The sequence below is a fragment of the Scyliorhinus torazame genome, chromosome 5 (assembly GCF_047496885.1).
Source record: "Scyliorhinus torazame isolate Kashiwa2021f chromosome 5, sScyTor2.1, whole genome shotgun sequence".
NCBI classification, from domain to species: domain Eukaryota; kingdom Metazoa; phylum Chordata; class Chondrichthyes; order Carcharhiniformes; family Scyliorhinidae; genus Scyliorhinus; species Scyliorhinus torazame.
The window spans coordinates 323,141,821-323,156,787 of record NC_092711.1 but is presented as its reverse complement, the minus strand read 5'-3'; the positions used below and the strand labels follow the sequence as shown (position 1 = coordinate 323,156,787).

Below are 14,967 nucleotides of genomic sequence, written 5' to 3'. Positions count from 1 at the left end.
CACATTCACACACACTCTCTCACACACACATTCACACACACTCTCACACACACACACACAATCACACACACACACACACTCTCACACACACACACACATTCACACACACATTCACACACACACTCACACACACTCTCTCACACACACATTCACACACACACACACATTCACACACACTCTCTCACACTCATTCACACACACATTCACACACACTCTCACACACACATTCACACACACACACACACAATCACACACACATACACTCTCACACACACACACACACACACTCTCTCACACACACACACTCTCACACATACATTCACACACACACTCACACACACACACGCACACTCTCACACACACATTCACACACACACACTCTCACACACACATTCACACACACACACACACACGCACACTCTCATACACATTCACACACACGCACACTCTCACACACACATTCACACACACGCACACTCTCACACACACATTCACACACACACACACACTCACACACACACACGCACACTCTCACACACACAATCACACACACACACACACGACCACATAGCCACACACCCACAATCACACACACTCTCACACAATCACACATTCACACACACATACTCACACATTCTCACTCAATCTCAGACACACACACTCAACCTCACACACACACAATCACACACAAAACCACACAATCACACACACACAATCACACACACATATTTACACACACTCTCACACAGACACACACACACACATTCACACAATCTCACTCAATCTCACACACACACACACACTCAATCTCACACACATTCAATCTCACACACACAATCACAGGCATACACACTCTCTCTATCAGGCACGCACACAATCATCAAAACAGAGTGATATATGTGTTTTCTAATATTATGCTGCCCAGTGCTTAGTAAACATAGATAATACAACATTTGGACAAATGGAACAAATAGAACAACAATAATAATGGGCGGCAGGGTAGCACAGTGGTTAGCACTGTTGCTTCACAGTGCCAGGGTCCCAGGTTCGATTCCGGCTTGCATCACTATCTGTGCGGAGTCTGCACGTTCTCCCCGTGTCTGCGTGGGTTTCCTCCGGGTGCTCCGGTTTCCTCCCACAGTCCAAAGATGTGCGGGTTAGGTGGATTGGCCGTGCTAAATTGCCCTTAGTGTCCAAAAAGGTTAGATGAGGATAGGGTGATGGGGTGGGCTTAAGTGGGGAGCTCTTTCCAAGGACTGGTGCAGACACGATGGGCCGAATGGCCTCCTTCTACACTGTAAATTCTATGAGTCTCTTTCAATCCAATTAAAGTTCGATAATGTTGTGTAAATATTTTGGGCTGGATTCTCCGCAGCCCCGCACCGAAATCGTGTTTGGCACGGGGGCGGAGAATTATGTGGCGCGGCTGGGGGACCATTTCCAGAGGCCCTCTCAGCGATGCTCCAGTCCCGACCGGCCGAATTCCTGACGGCGTGGTTGGGACTCAGTCCTGGTGGGGGGGGCGTGGGGATCAAGTACCAGGGTGGGACCTTAGGGGTGGCCGGGGCGGCGATCGGGCGTGTTAGATGGAGCATTAGATGGAGCGGCGCGGGGCCGATCGTTGGGCCCTTGTTTGTTGGTACAGGTCCGCCGGCGGAGTCCCCCATCGCGTTCGGCATGGCCGCTGGAGGCCAGCATTGTGCGCTTGTGCGGACTCGGAACCGGACGTGAGGCGGCCCGTATCCACCTCCAAAGCTCTGTGAAGCACTCTGGGATCCTGCCAGCCCCCTACAGGTAGGAGAATAGCTGTATTCTTTTTTAAGGAAAGTCTGGAGCAGAACGCCAGCGTTTGTCGGCCGGCGTGGGGGACATAACCCCAGTTTTGGAGAATCCAGCCCTTTATCTCTCAGTTTCATAGTTATATTAGGTGCTTGTAATTACTCTGAAATGCAATAATTCTGTAACCTTGGCGATGGGCTTGCCGGTTTGGGGAAGTTACATTGTATATCATTGGCTTCAGAGCATTTTAGGATGTCCTGAATTCATGAGAGGTGCTATAGAAATGCACGTTGTTTCTTTCTTACAAACAAACCATGATATCGCATATAGCTTCAAATATTGTCTGAGCTTCCGACTCTTGCTCAATTTACTGTGACCCATGTACCGATTGACCGAGTTGGATGGTCAGTTGCTATTGACCATGAAGAATGTGGGACACTGAGGAATCCTTCAACAAGAATGCGTCCTGGTAAAGAAGGGCAGGATGGGGAGTGATAAGGAAGGAGAAAGCATTGCGGTTACCCTGAATAGTCGATTGAAATTTCTCATTATTAATTTAATACCATATGTATCGTTCAGGTTACCCTGTCACTGGAATGTTCAGTTGCTGTATAAAGGATTATATTTTGGAATCAATTGTAAGGCTGCAATAAGTTCACAAGTGCATGATAACATTTTAGCTTTGCAGTCTTCAGAACTTGTTTATTGACTAGATACCGATTTGAGAAATTGCATTTTCACTCGCACACCTTCGTGTTTGAAACTTTCTCCTTTTCTCAGCTTGATTCCCATTTGCCTGTTTTTTCCTGTCGCAACAGTCAGACTGCAGGAGGGACAAGAATAGTCATCAAATGGAATGAGCTTATTGGAGAATCACAGCAATTTTACACTGTTTCAGTTACTCATAATAAGGGCAACAAATCCTTGGCTATTTCATCTTCAAAGTGAAATGGGGTTAGTTTAGTTCAATGTATTTGCCTTCACTTGTTGCTATGGAGATGCAAATCCTGACATCAACACTCAACATTGCCTATAAAGTTCTCAAACACCATTGTCAGTTTTTCCTCTTCCCCACATCAAGTGTTTCCTCTTCTGTTTTGCAATTAATTAATAACGAGTTGTTATCATTGAATAGATGTTAGTTTAGCAATTCCTCTTAACATTATACTGCAGACAGAGAAAGAGAGGGAGAGAGAAAAGGACCCAGACAAGATTTGTTCAAAGAGTTAGTTATTGTTGCTGTCTGAATTTCTGTTCTCTGTGCTTGTCTGGCTTAATTAAAAGTAATTCAGTGTACACAGTGGGAGAGGTGCGTGGATCACCAGGAAATGATGATAGTGAAAGTCCTCCTGGAGAGCTTTGGACTTGGCGGTACAAAGTACCCTGAGTTGCGGCTACCTGAATAGTGTTGAATTAAAGCAGACAACCGCATCATCCAATATACAAGTGACAATTGTTGATTGGAAGGCTGGGATTAAAAACCTCTTCAAGGAAACTTGATTTCCCTTTGAAACCAAAAACAAGGGGAAAAGGACCTGGTTTTGAGTCACACAGTCCGAAATGAATAAACAAAAGAATGGTGTCTGGCCTTTACATTAAAACATAACACTCCCACGTTCCCCGAGCGAGCGATCCAGGTGAGCTTATCAAAGAAGGCAAATTCGCCACAGATCACAGAATTACATTTAACACATTACTCTTGTTCAGTTAATGGAAATAAGTCAATCTGTTTCCTACGTCGTTTCCTTGAGCTTTTGGCTATGGGAATCGGATCATTGTGTTGGTTTGAGTACTTGTGAATCAATTAACAAGTGTTATTAATGATAATTTGTGAATTCAATATTAATTAGTTGTGTTGGATCTCTTCAATGTTTCAAGTTTAATGATGTCACAACAGGTTCCCCCTTCCTTCAAGATTCAACGTATCTCATTGTTTAAAATCTGTTCCCTTTGTTTGAATGTTCTCATTCTAAACTGGTTGATTCAGCTGGTTGCCTATTGAACTCTATACAAGAGAACAATAGCCTCAGATCCGCCTTGTGTCATTTATTGGGGGCTGCTGGACCGCGTTACAGATTTGGTCAGTGATTAACTGGAGTGAAAACAAACTACACAAGGCAGAAGTAATGTTGGAGGAGGACTGAACTCATTTTATCGACGCCTTTACCAGAAAACCTCTTTATTGATCGTGGCAAACTCTTTAGTTCTCTGCTTAATCACGTTGTCCTTTTCAAGAGCTAACTCCACTTAAACTCAAAACAACGTCTGCTTCTTTTCGCACCACAATGACTTTCAAAGATAAATTATATATGAAAAAATATCTTCATGAATTATGTGCAGAAGAAAGAGAATTTAGTATTATTTCACTGGATCAATTGACCAACTCTGTCACACTTAACAGCAGGATATTTCAATGATGCTTCAGAATACCAAAGAGTGTGATTGGTCCTTCTGGTATCATTTGTTTCATTTCTTTTCAGATTACTTCTCTCTCCCCCCACGCACTCTCTTCCTTTCTTTCCTCTGCACTCTTTCTTTCCTTTCCTTGGTCGCAAAGCCCTTGACGTAAGATCTCCCCAATCAGAAATCAACTAGGAATACACGCTCTGAAGACGTGTACTTTTGTTTTTGGAAGCAACTGGTTAAGGAAATTCTTTTCGAAAGTCTGTAAGAATAACAGCTATCAGATGTACACATTTTCCTAGATCCTCTTATGCACCTTGTGTTGCTTTAGACAAAAGAGTGGCCATTAAACTGAAGGGGGGAGGGAGTGGAGGGATAAAATGTCATTGAAGGGAAAGTCCTTTAAGAGCTTTTAATAGCAAAGAGTGAAGTGAAACAGCTGAGGAATGGAGTTCCAGAGAGAAGGGCACAATCGAGGAAAAGGCACAAAGTCATTTGTTTGTTTGGGGAGCTAGTGCTGACACGATGGGCCGAATGGTCCCCTTCTGCACTGTAACAATTCAGTGATTCTGTGATTAGTGTTGCTAGGGGCGTTCTTGATGTGTTGGTCATGTGGCACCTGCAAATGTTAACCGTGATGACCTTTTCTAAAGGTTGCATCCCCTCCTGTTGAGTACTTTTACAAATGGTTTTATCTCAGCTGTCGTTTCATTCGAATTCCAAAAAGTGTCAGACCATCTGTGACCAGGTGATGAGGGGAAGCTGAGTGCTCCAGTTGTGTGCAGAGAGCCAGTACCCCCATTGGCATCGCAGGACTGTAACATCATGTTTATCCTACTGGAAAGGAACCCAGAGGACTGGAATAATGCCCCAGAGGTGATGAGTTCAAATCCCACCAAGGCAGCTGGGAGAATTTAAATTCAATGAATAGATGTGGACTAAAACATTAGTCCTGGTAATGGTGACCAAGAAACTATTCGATTGTTGTAAAAAAAAATCTGCTTCACTAATGTCCTTGAGGAAAGAAAATCAGCCATCCTTACCTGGCCTGGCCTACCTGTGAGTCCAGACCCACAGCGATGAGGCTGACCCATAACTGCCACCCCCCTCTGAAATGGTCACTCAGTGTTGTATCAATCCGATACAGAAATGTAGCAAAGAGAGTCTGGCAGTATGGACACGGTTCACAAGGGGGGCTCATCACCACCTTCTCTCGGACAGTGAGGAATGAGTAATAAATGCTGGGCTATTTTTTTTTAAAGCACTGCCAGTCTTGAGGGGTGGAATATCTGTAGTTTGTGGGATATGAGGCTGTACATGATGCACGATCAATGACCACTAAAGCGAGGTTGTAGTCCAAATGAAGGCTTCAATAAGCTAGATGTTTCCCCCAGCAGCTCAGGTACAGAATGAAGGCTGCTGGGGCGGCACGGGTTATTATACCCTGCCTAGCAGGGCAGAGCTATCATACATTCTAACCAATAGAAAGCATACAGCTTCCACCAATGGTGCTTTAGCCTATCAGGTATTGTAATACCTATAATACCACATTCACCCCCTGTTAAAAAGAGTCCGGCGAGGGTGGTGGCCTGAAACTACGAAACATGGCAACGTGGTATAATTAGTTATGGAGGTACCGTAATACCTCCGTACAGTGTTTAGTAACTATTTACAAGTCTGATAGCTATGTACATTTGATGGTTTATATTTACAGTTTACAATTAAAATGAAGCAATCAGTCGATCGGGGGCCCTGGTTGTCCTCTGTGATCGTTGGAGTTTTGGTGGTGACTTTGGTGGAGGCTCGGGCGTCTGTGACTCCGGGAGCGTGGCTTCGATCTCCATGGCAGCTTCAGCACCCCTAGACGGCGCTGGTGTGGAAAACGGTTGACCTGGGAAGGGAGCGCCTGCGGGGGGCGTCGGTGGGTGGGGGGGCCGAGACGGGGCCGGCGGAAGGACCGATCCTCCTGTAAGGTGCTGCGGTGGAGGGGAGGGTGGGACTGGTGGCTGGGATGTGCGTGGGGTTCCAGCGGGCGCCAGGTCCCGTAGGGAGACCGTATCTTGTTGGCCGTCAGGTTACACCACGTAGGCGTACTGGGGGTTCACATGGAGCAGATGGACCCTCTCGACCAAGGGGTCCGACTTGTGCGCCCACACATGTGTTCGGAGCCGGATGGGTCCGGGTGCTGCCAGCCAGGTCGGGAGTGAGGTCCCGGAGGAGGACTTCCTGGGGAAGACAAAGAGACGTTCGTGGGGTGTCTGGTTGGTTGTGGTACAAAGCAGTGACCGGATGGAGTGGAGGGCATCCGGGAGGACATCTTGCCAGCGGGAGACTGGGAGGTTCCTGGACCGTAGGGCCAGTAGGACGGTCTTCCAGACTGTTCCATTCTCCCTCTCTACCTGCCCATTACCCCGGGGGTTGTAACTGGTCGTCCTGCTCGAGGCAATGCCCTTGCTGAGCAGGAATTGACGCAGTTCGTCGCTCATAAAGGAGGACCCCCTATCGCTGTGTCCGTAGGCGGGGAACCCGAACAGTGCAAAGATGCTATGGATGGCCTTGATGACGGTGGTTGCGGTCATGTCGGGGCAGGGGATGGCGAATGGGAACCGGGAGTACTCGTCAATCACATTCAGGAAGTACGTGTTGCGGTCAGTGGAGGGGAGGGGGCCTTTGAAGTCCATGCTGAGGCGTTCAAAGGGACGGGAAGCCTTTAGCAGGTGCGCTTTCTCTGGCCGGTAGAAGTGCAGTTTGCACTCCGCGCAGATTTGACAGTCCCTGGTGGCCGTCCTGACCTTCTCGATGGAGTAGGGCAGGTTGCGGGTCTTAATGAAGTGGAAAAAACGAGTGACCCCCGGGTGGCAGAGGTCCTCGTGGAGGGCTCGGAGGCGGTCCACTTGTGCGGTGGCATACAGTTTCCACCAATGGTGCTTTAGCCTATCAGGTACCGTAATACCTGTAATACCACAGTACAATTTCTAGAAATGTTTCATATGGTGTGTTGGAAGTGATAATTATAATAATCATAATCTTTATTATTGCCACAAGTAGGCTTACATTAACACTGCAATGAAGTTACTGTGAAAAGCCCCTAGTCGCCACACTCCTGCGCCTGTTCGGGTACACAGAGGGAGAATTCAAAGAACAAAGAAAGAACAAAGAAAAGTACAGCGCAGGAACAGGCCCTTCGGCCCTCCAAACCTGTGCCGACCATGCTGCCCGACTAAACTAATATCTTAAAGAACAAAAATTCAGAATGTCCAATTCACCTAACAGCACGTCTTTCGGGACTTGTGGGAGGAAACCGGAGCCCCCGGAGGAAACCCACGCTGACACGGGGAGAATGTGCAGACTCCGCACAGACAGTAACCCAAGCCGGGAATCCAACCTGGGACCCTGGAGCTGTGAAGCAACAGTGCTAACCATTGTGTTCCCATGCCGCCGCATCACATTATACACTTAATTGCAGGAAGTATAAGAAGTCAAATTGGTTAATGCAAACCGCCCCTTCGGTCGGTTTGAGGTCAGTTTTGATTCTCATATTGTGTTTGCAGCTTTTATAAACCTGAACCATTGGCTGAAATTTCAAAGCCCCGTGGAGCCAGAGCTGGAGGTTGCAGGGCCTGGGAAATAAGGACAAGCAACGTCATGACGGCTTCCCACACATTCCTGCTTCCAGGGGACTTTCCCAGGGGCGGAGAGAGAACTGGGTTGGCTGCTTGCTCCATGGCGCCATGGAGACTTCAACCCCTTTAACTGATCTTGTGAGGCAGCCAAGGGCACCTTCATGTTGCGGTACCCTCACCCACATCTGCCCACATCCACATCTGCCCTCACCCACATCTGCTCTCACCCACATCTGCCCTCACCCACATGTACCCCCACCAACATCTGCCCTCACCCACATGTACCCTCACCCACATCCACCCTCGCCCACATCCACATGTACCCTCGCCCACATCTGCCCTCGCCCACATCCGCCCTCACCCACATGTGCCCTCACCCACATGTACCCCCACCAACATCTGCCCTCACTCACATGTACCCTCACCCACATGTACCCTCACCCACATCCACCCTCGCCCACATCCACATGTACCCTCGCCCACATGTACCCCCACCAACATCTGCCCTCACCCACATGTGCCCTCACCCACATGTACCCCCACCAACATGTACCCTCACCCACATCCACCCTCGCCCACATCCACATGTGCCCTCACCCACATCTGCCCTCACCCACATCCACCCTCGCCCACATCCACATGTACCCTCGCCCACATCTGCCCTCACCCACATCCACATGTACCCTCGCCCACATGTACCCCCACCAACATCTGCCCTCACCCACATGTGCCCTCACCCACATGTACCCCCACCAACATGTACCCTCACCCACATCCACCCTCGCCCACATCCACATGTACCCTCGTCCTCATCTGCCCTCACCCACATCCACCCTCGCCCACATCCACATGTACCCTCGCCCACATCTGCCCTCACCCACATGTACCCTCACCCACATCTGCCCTCATCCACATCTGCCCTCGCCCACATCTACCCTCGCCCACATCTACCCTCACCCACATCTGCCCTCACCCACATCTATGCTCACCCACATCTGCCCTCACCCACATCTGCGCTCACCCACATCTGCCTGCGTCGTTAGCTCCCACCTCTCCCAGTCTGCTAGCCTGACATCACTGTGCCTCTCTGATTGGACCTCCAGTCTCAGGAGCCTGCCTGCCATCGTGACATGAAAATGAAATGAAATGAAATGAAAACCGCTTATTGTCACAAGTAGGCTTCAAATGAAGTTACTGTGAAAAGCCCCTAGTCGCCACATTCCGGCACCTGTTCGGGGAGGCTGTTACGGGAATTGAACCGTGCTGCTGGCCTGCCTTGGTCTGCTTTCAAAGCCAGCGATTTAGCCCTGTGCTAAACAGCCCCTTCGTTAATCGGATGATGAGAAGGGAGAAGGCAAGTTCCGGGCTGCCTCTTGGACGGTTGTACTGGCAGGTACGCCGTTGACAGGGGTAGGCTCAGAGACATCAGAAGGGCTGACACCCTGCAGATAATCCAACCTATTGACTCTTGCTATTCAATGGCATTTCCATCGCTGAATCCCCCACAATCAACATCCTGGGGGTTACCATTGATCTGAAACTGGACGGGACCCAGCCACATTAATACTGTGGCTACCAGGGCAGGTAAGAGGAATTCACTAGGAATCCTGCGGAGAGTAACTCACCCCCTGACTCCTCAAAGTCCACCATCTACAAGGCACAAGTCAGGAGTGTAATCGAATACTCTCCACTTGCCTGGATGAGCGCGGCTCCAACAACACTCAAGGAGCTCAACACCAGCCAGGACAAAGCAGCCCTCTTGATGCCTCCTCCTTCCACAAACATGCAAACGCTCCATTACTGACGCACAGTGGCAGTCGTGTGTACCATCTACAAGATGAACTGCAGTAACTCACCAAGGTTCCTTAGGCAGCACCTTCCAAACCTATGACCATTGCCAAGTAGAAGGACAAGAGCAGCAGATACCTGGGAACCCCACCACCTGGAGGTTCCCCAATCGCCGTTCCTTCACTGTGGCTGGGGCAACATCCTGGGACTCCCTCCCTAACAGCACAGTAGGTGTACCTACACCTGAAGGACTGCAGCGGTACAGGAAGGCAGCTTACCACCACCTTCTGAAGGGCAATTAGGGATGGGCCCTAAATACAGGCCCAACCAGCGAAGCTCGCATCCGGTAAATTAATTTTTAAAAGTCTGTTCTGTCTCCACAGAACATTAGAACATTACAGCGCAGTACAGGCCCTTCGGCCCTCGATGTTGTGCCGACCTGTGAAACCACTCTAAAGCCCATCTACACTATTCCCTCATCGTCCATATGTCTATCCAATGACCATTTGAAAGCCCTCAATGTTGGCGAGTCCACTACTGTTGCAGGCAGGGCATTCCACACCCTTACTACTCTCTGAGTAAAGAACCTACCTCTGACATCTGTCTTATATCTATCTCCCCTCAATTTAAAGCTATGTCCCCTTGTGCTAGACATCACCATCCGAGGAAGAAGGCTCTCACTGTCCACCCTATCCAATCCTCTGATCATCTTGTATGCTTCAATTAAGTCACCTCTTAACCTTCTTCTCTCTAACGAAAACAGCCTCAAGTCCCTCAGCCTTTCCTCATAAGATCTTCCCTCCATACCAGGCAACATTCTGGTAAATCTCCTCTGCACCCTTTCCAATGCTTCCACATCCTTCCTATAATGCGGTGACCAGAATTGCACGCAATACTCCAAATGCGGCCGCACCAGAGTTTTGTACAGCTGCAACATGACCTCATGGCTCCGAAACTCAGACACTCTACCAATAAAAGCTAACACACCCTATGCCTTCTTAACAACCCTCTCAACCTGGGTGGCAACTTTCAGGGATCTGTGTACATGGACACCGAGATCTCTCTGCTCATCCTGCCTTACCTGCTGAGTATTTCTGTATTATCTATTTCTATTTCAGATTTCCGTCATCTGTAATATTTTGCTTTGTGTTTTACAAATGACACCTGTGTTTGCAGATTAATCTGCTCGTTCTACTTCACCCACGGTGTCACACAGAAAATATTTCAGTCCCGTTGCTCAAAACCGTTATTTTAAATTTCTGGTGTCAAAGCAGGTTTCAATTTATAGTAAGTAAATATTCCTAACAGTCTAACACTTACAGATTTCATGTGAGTAGGTGAGAGGTAACTGTTGTCAGACACACAGAAGGTTTAAACATGATGTGTCTAATTATATTCCATTCGGGAGCTGTTCTCTTTGGCTCAGCACGCACAGTTTTGCCTCCAAGTCAGAAGTTTGAGACTGCAAAGTCCCACTCTGGAGATTTGGACACGTGGTTGAGCCCGGTACACTGAGCACAGTACTGAGGGGCTCCTACACAGTCTGAGGTGCCATCTTTTGCATGAGACATTGAACTCGAGGCCCTGTCTGCCCTTTGAAATCGATGTAAAATATCCCACAGCTATGGGATATCTGCCCCAGGATCCTGGTTAACATTTATTCATCAACCAAACATCACTAAGAAATAAATTACCTGGTCGTTAATCACGTTTTTGATTGTGGAATTTGGCTGTGTGTGAATTGTCCTGCTGCCTTCTCTACATTCCTGAGAGAGAGTCAGGACATTCTGAGCAACAAAGGCTCAGTTGAACAAGTGGGTAAAAGGTTTTGAAAACAATTACCACCCAAAAATCAACAGTTACCTGAAGAGGTTTAAGTTAATTAAGGACAGGCAGCTTGAATTTGTACAAGGCTTGACTAATCTAATTTAATTTTTGATAAAGAACATAGGCCACAACACGTAGGAATGGAAGTCGGCCATTCAGCCCATCGAGAGCTACCGGAGGAGGTGGTGGAAGCAGGGACGATAGGGACATTTAAGGGGCATCTTGACAAATATATGAATAGGATGGGAATAGAAGGATACGGAGCCAGGAAGTGTAGAAGATTGTAGTTTAGTCGGGCAGTATGGTCGGCACGGGCTTGGAGGGCCGAAGGGCCTGTTCCTGTGCTGTACATTTCTTTGTTCTTTGTTCTTTGAGTCTGCGCCTCCATTCAATGAGACCATGACTGACCTGATATAATTCCACTTTCCCGCCTTCTCCCCATAACCCTCGCCTCCTTCACTAATTAAAAATCTGTCTACCTCAGCCTTGAACATACTAAACGACCCAGCCTCTACAGCTCTCTGCGATAAAGAATTCCACAGATTCACTACCCTCTGAGTGAAGAAATTCCTCCTCATCTCCGTCTGAAATGGGTGAGGAGCAGGAAAAGTTGATGAAGGAAATGTGGTGGATGTTGTCTATGTGGATTTTAATAAAGTGTTCAACAAAATACCACATAAGATGCAGGTTGTCAAAATTCAACTGTCCAGCTGGATTTACAAAATATGGCTTTGGAACAAAAACAGTAGGCCATGATAAACGATTATTTTTAAGGGGCAGTATATGGACCACTTTTGTTTCTATATATAAATCTTGGATTTTGGAATACGGTGTACAATTTCAAAATTTGCTGATGATGAGGTGGCACAGTGGTTAGCACTGTTGCCTCACAGCGCCAGGGGCCCGGGTTCGATTCCAACCTCGGCTGACTGTCTGTGTGGAGTCTGCACGTTCTCCCCGCATCTGCGTTGGTTTCCTCCCACAGTTAGGTGGATTGGTCATGCTAAATTGCCCCTTGAGGGGGGTTGCAGGAATAGGACTGGGAATTGGCGTAGGTAGGATGGGTTGGTGCAGACTCGATGGGCTGAATGGCCTCCTTCTGCACTGTAGGCATTCTATGATACCAAGCTTGAAGCAGTGTCAAACAACACCTCAACAGGCTGGCAGAGTGGGCAACAAGTGGGAGATGGTATTTTATATAGAAAAGTGTGAGGTGATGTATTTTGAAAGAAGAGATATGGAGAGGCAATCTGACTCAGTTAATAGTGAAATAGGGTACAAAAGCAAGGAGGTTATATGGAGCACGGATAGGCCTCAACTGGAGTAATGTGTCCAGTTCTGGGTTCCACACTTTGGGATGGATGTGAAGGTCTTAGGGACAGTGCAGAAAGATTCACGAGAATGCCTCCAGGGATGAGGAACTTAAGCTATGTGGATAGACTGGAGAGATTGGGACTATTTTCCTTCGAGAAGCGAGAAGACAAGGTTGAGAAGAGATTTCATGAAGGTATACAAAATCATGAGGGGTCTTGGAAACATACATCGGGAGAAACTGTTCCCCTTGGTGGAAGGGTCAAGAACAGAAGTTCACAGTTTGAAGGTCATTGGCAAAGGAAGTGGTGAGTGGTTCGGATTGGAATGTGTATGCTGCTTGAAAGTGTGGTGGAGGCAAATTCAAGAGGGAATTGGATTATTATCTGAAAAGGAAGAAGGTCCAGGCTTACGACAGAAGGTGGGGATTGGCACAAGGTGAGTGCCAACTGAGAGGCTGCAAAGCCTGAAGGTGCAAATAACCTCCTTCTGCACTGTCGCCAGTCTGTTTAATGGCACAGTTCTAAAGGGTGTGCAGAAACAGAGAGACCAAGGGGGAGGTCCTGAGAGCACTGATCTTTGAAGGTGGCAGAAATATTGAGAAAATGGTTCACAAAACATATGGGATGTTGGACTTCATAAATAGAGTAAGAAGTCTTACAACACCAGATTAAAGTCCAACAGGTTTGTTTCGAATCACTAGCTTTCAGAGCGCTGCTCTTTCCTCAGGTGAATGAAGAGGTATGTTCCAGAAATATATATATAGACAAAGTCAAAGATGCAATACGATACTTTGAATGCGAGAAACTTAATGTCAGTGTCTATATGCGCGATCTTCCTGGAGATCCTCTCCACTTTGAGCCGACAGTTTGCGGTGTCGATGGTAGCCATGATGTGGAGATGCTGGTGTTGGATCATTGGCTGGCGCATTCAAAGTATCGTATTGCATCTTTGAATCTGTCTATATATATGTTTCTGGAACAGACCTCTTCATTCACCTGAGGAAGGAGCTGTTCGAAACAAACCTGTTGGACTTTAACCTGGTGTTGCAAGACTTCTTACTGTGCTCACCCCAGTCCAACGCCGGCATCTCCACATCATAAATAGAGGCATTGAGTACAAAAACAGGGAACATAGTAACATAAGAAATAGGAGCAGGAGTAGGCCATTCAGCCCCTCAGACACACTCTGCCATTCAACTAGGTTGTGGCTCATCCTCTACCTGAATGCCAATTTCCTGCAACATCCCCATATCCCTTGATATATCTTGTTATGGAAATCATGCTGAACCTTTCTAAAACCCTGGTTAGGCCACAACTAGAGTATTGTGCCCCGTTCTGGTCACCACACTTTAGGAAGGATGGGTTGGTCATTGAGAGGGTGCAGAGGAGATTCACCAGAGTGGTTCTAGGGATGAGGGAGTTTTAGTTTTAAGGTTAGGTTGGAGGAGCTGGGGTTGTTCCCCTTGGAGCAGAGGAGATTATGGGACATTTAATAGAGGTGGACAAGTTAATGACAGGCTTAGATAAGATGGACAAGGAAAACATCTTCCCAATTTCTGATGATACAAGATTTAAGGTTTGGGGAAAGTGAATGTGAGGAAGAGCATTTTAACACAGTGAGTGATAATGATCTGGAACTCACTGCCCCTGAAGAGAGTGGGAGCGGAAACAATCAATAATCTCAAAAGCGAATTGGATGAGCATGTGAACAAAATGAATTTGCAGGATTCCAGAGTTTGAGCAGACAAATGGGACACAGATAGTGAGCATCGACTCAATGGGCCAAATGGCCTCATTCTGCATCATAAATGATTCTACCGCTCTATTTAAAATTTAAAACTCCACTTCAAAAAGCATTTCATTATCTGTGAGGATGTTTTAGAATGTCCTGCCACTGTGAAAACAAGTATTTACTTTGTGAACACAGAGATCAGTGTGGCCAATCCACCCACACTGCACATCTTTTGTTTGTGTTTTTATTTGATTACACTGGCACTGTGAGTGCATTTTTATTCTCCTTTTCCCAGGAACCCACACAATAGGAGATCAGACTATGAATTGATTGAAAACCAGGGGCGAAATTCTCCTCCCCGCCCCGCCACATTTCTGCCCCGACCGGCCGGCGGGAGTCTCCGTAACACCGGCCGGTCAATGGGGTTTCCCATTGCGGGGCAGCCCCACGCCGTGTCTGCGTGGGTCTCACCTCCACAACCCAAAGATGGGCAGGGTAGGTG

At 47.5% G+C, this 14,967-nt stretch overlaps 1 long non-coding RNA gene across 1 annotated transcript in view; it reads right to left on the bottom strand.

Annotated features, from left to right (window-relative positions):
• Positions 1-2,469: 2,469 nt before the first annotated feature.
• The window catches only part of LOC140422813 (uncharacterized), a 254,025-nt gene continuing 241,527 nt past the window's right edge, over positions 2,470-14,967 (bottom strand). The window contains exon 3 of the long non-coding RNA XR_011947620.1: positions 2,470-2,602. This is a non-coding gene — a long non-coding RNA (uncharacterized lncRNA). The remainder of the gene's footprint in view (positions 2,603-14,967) is intronic.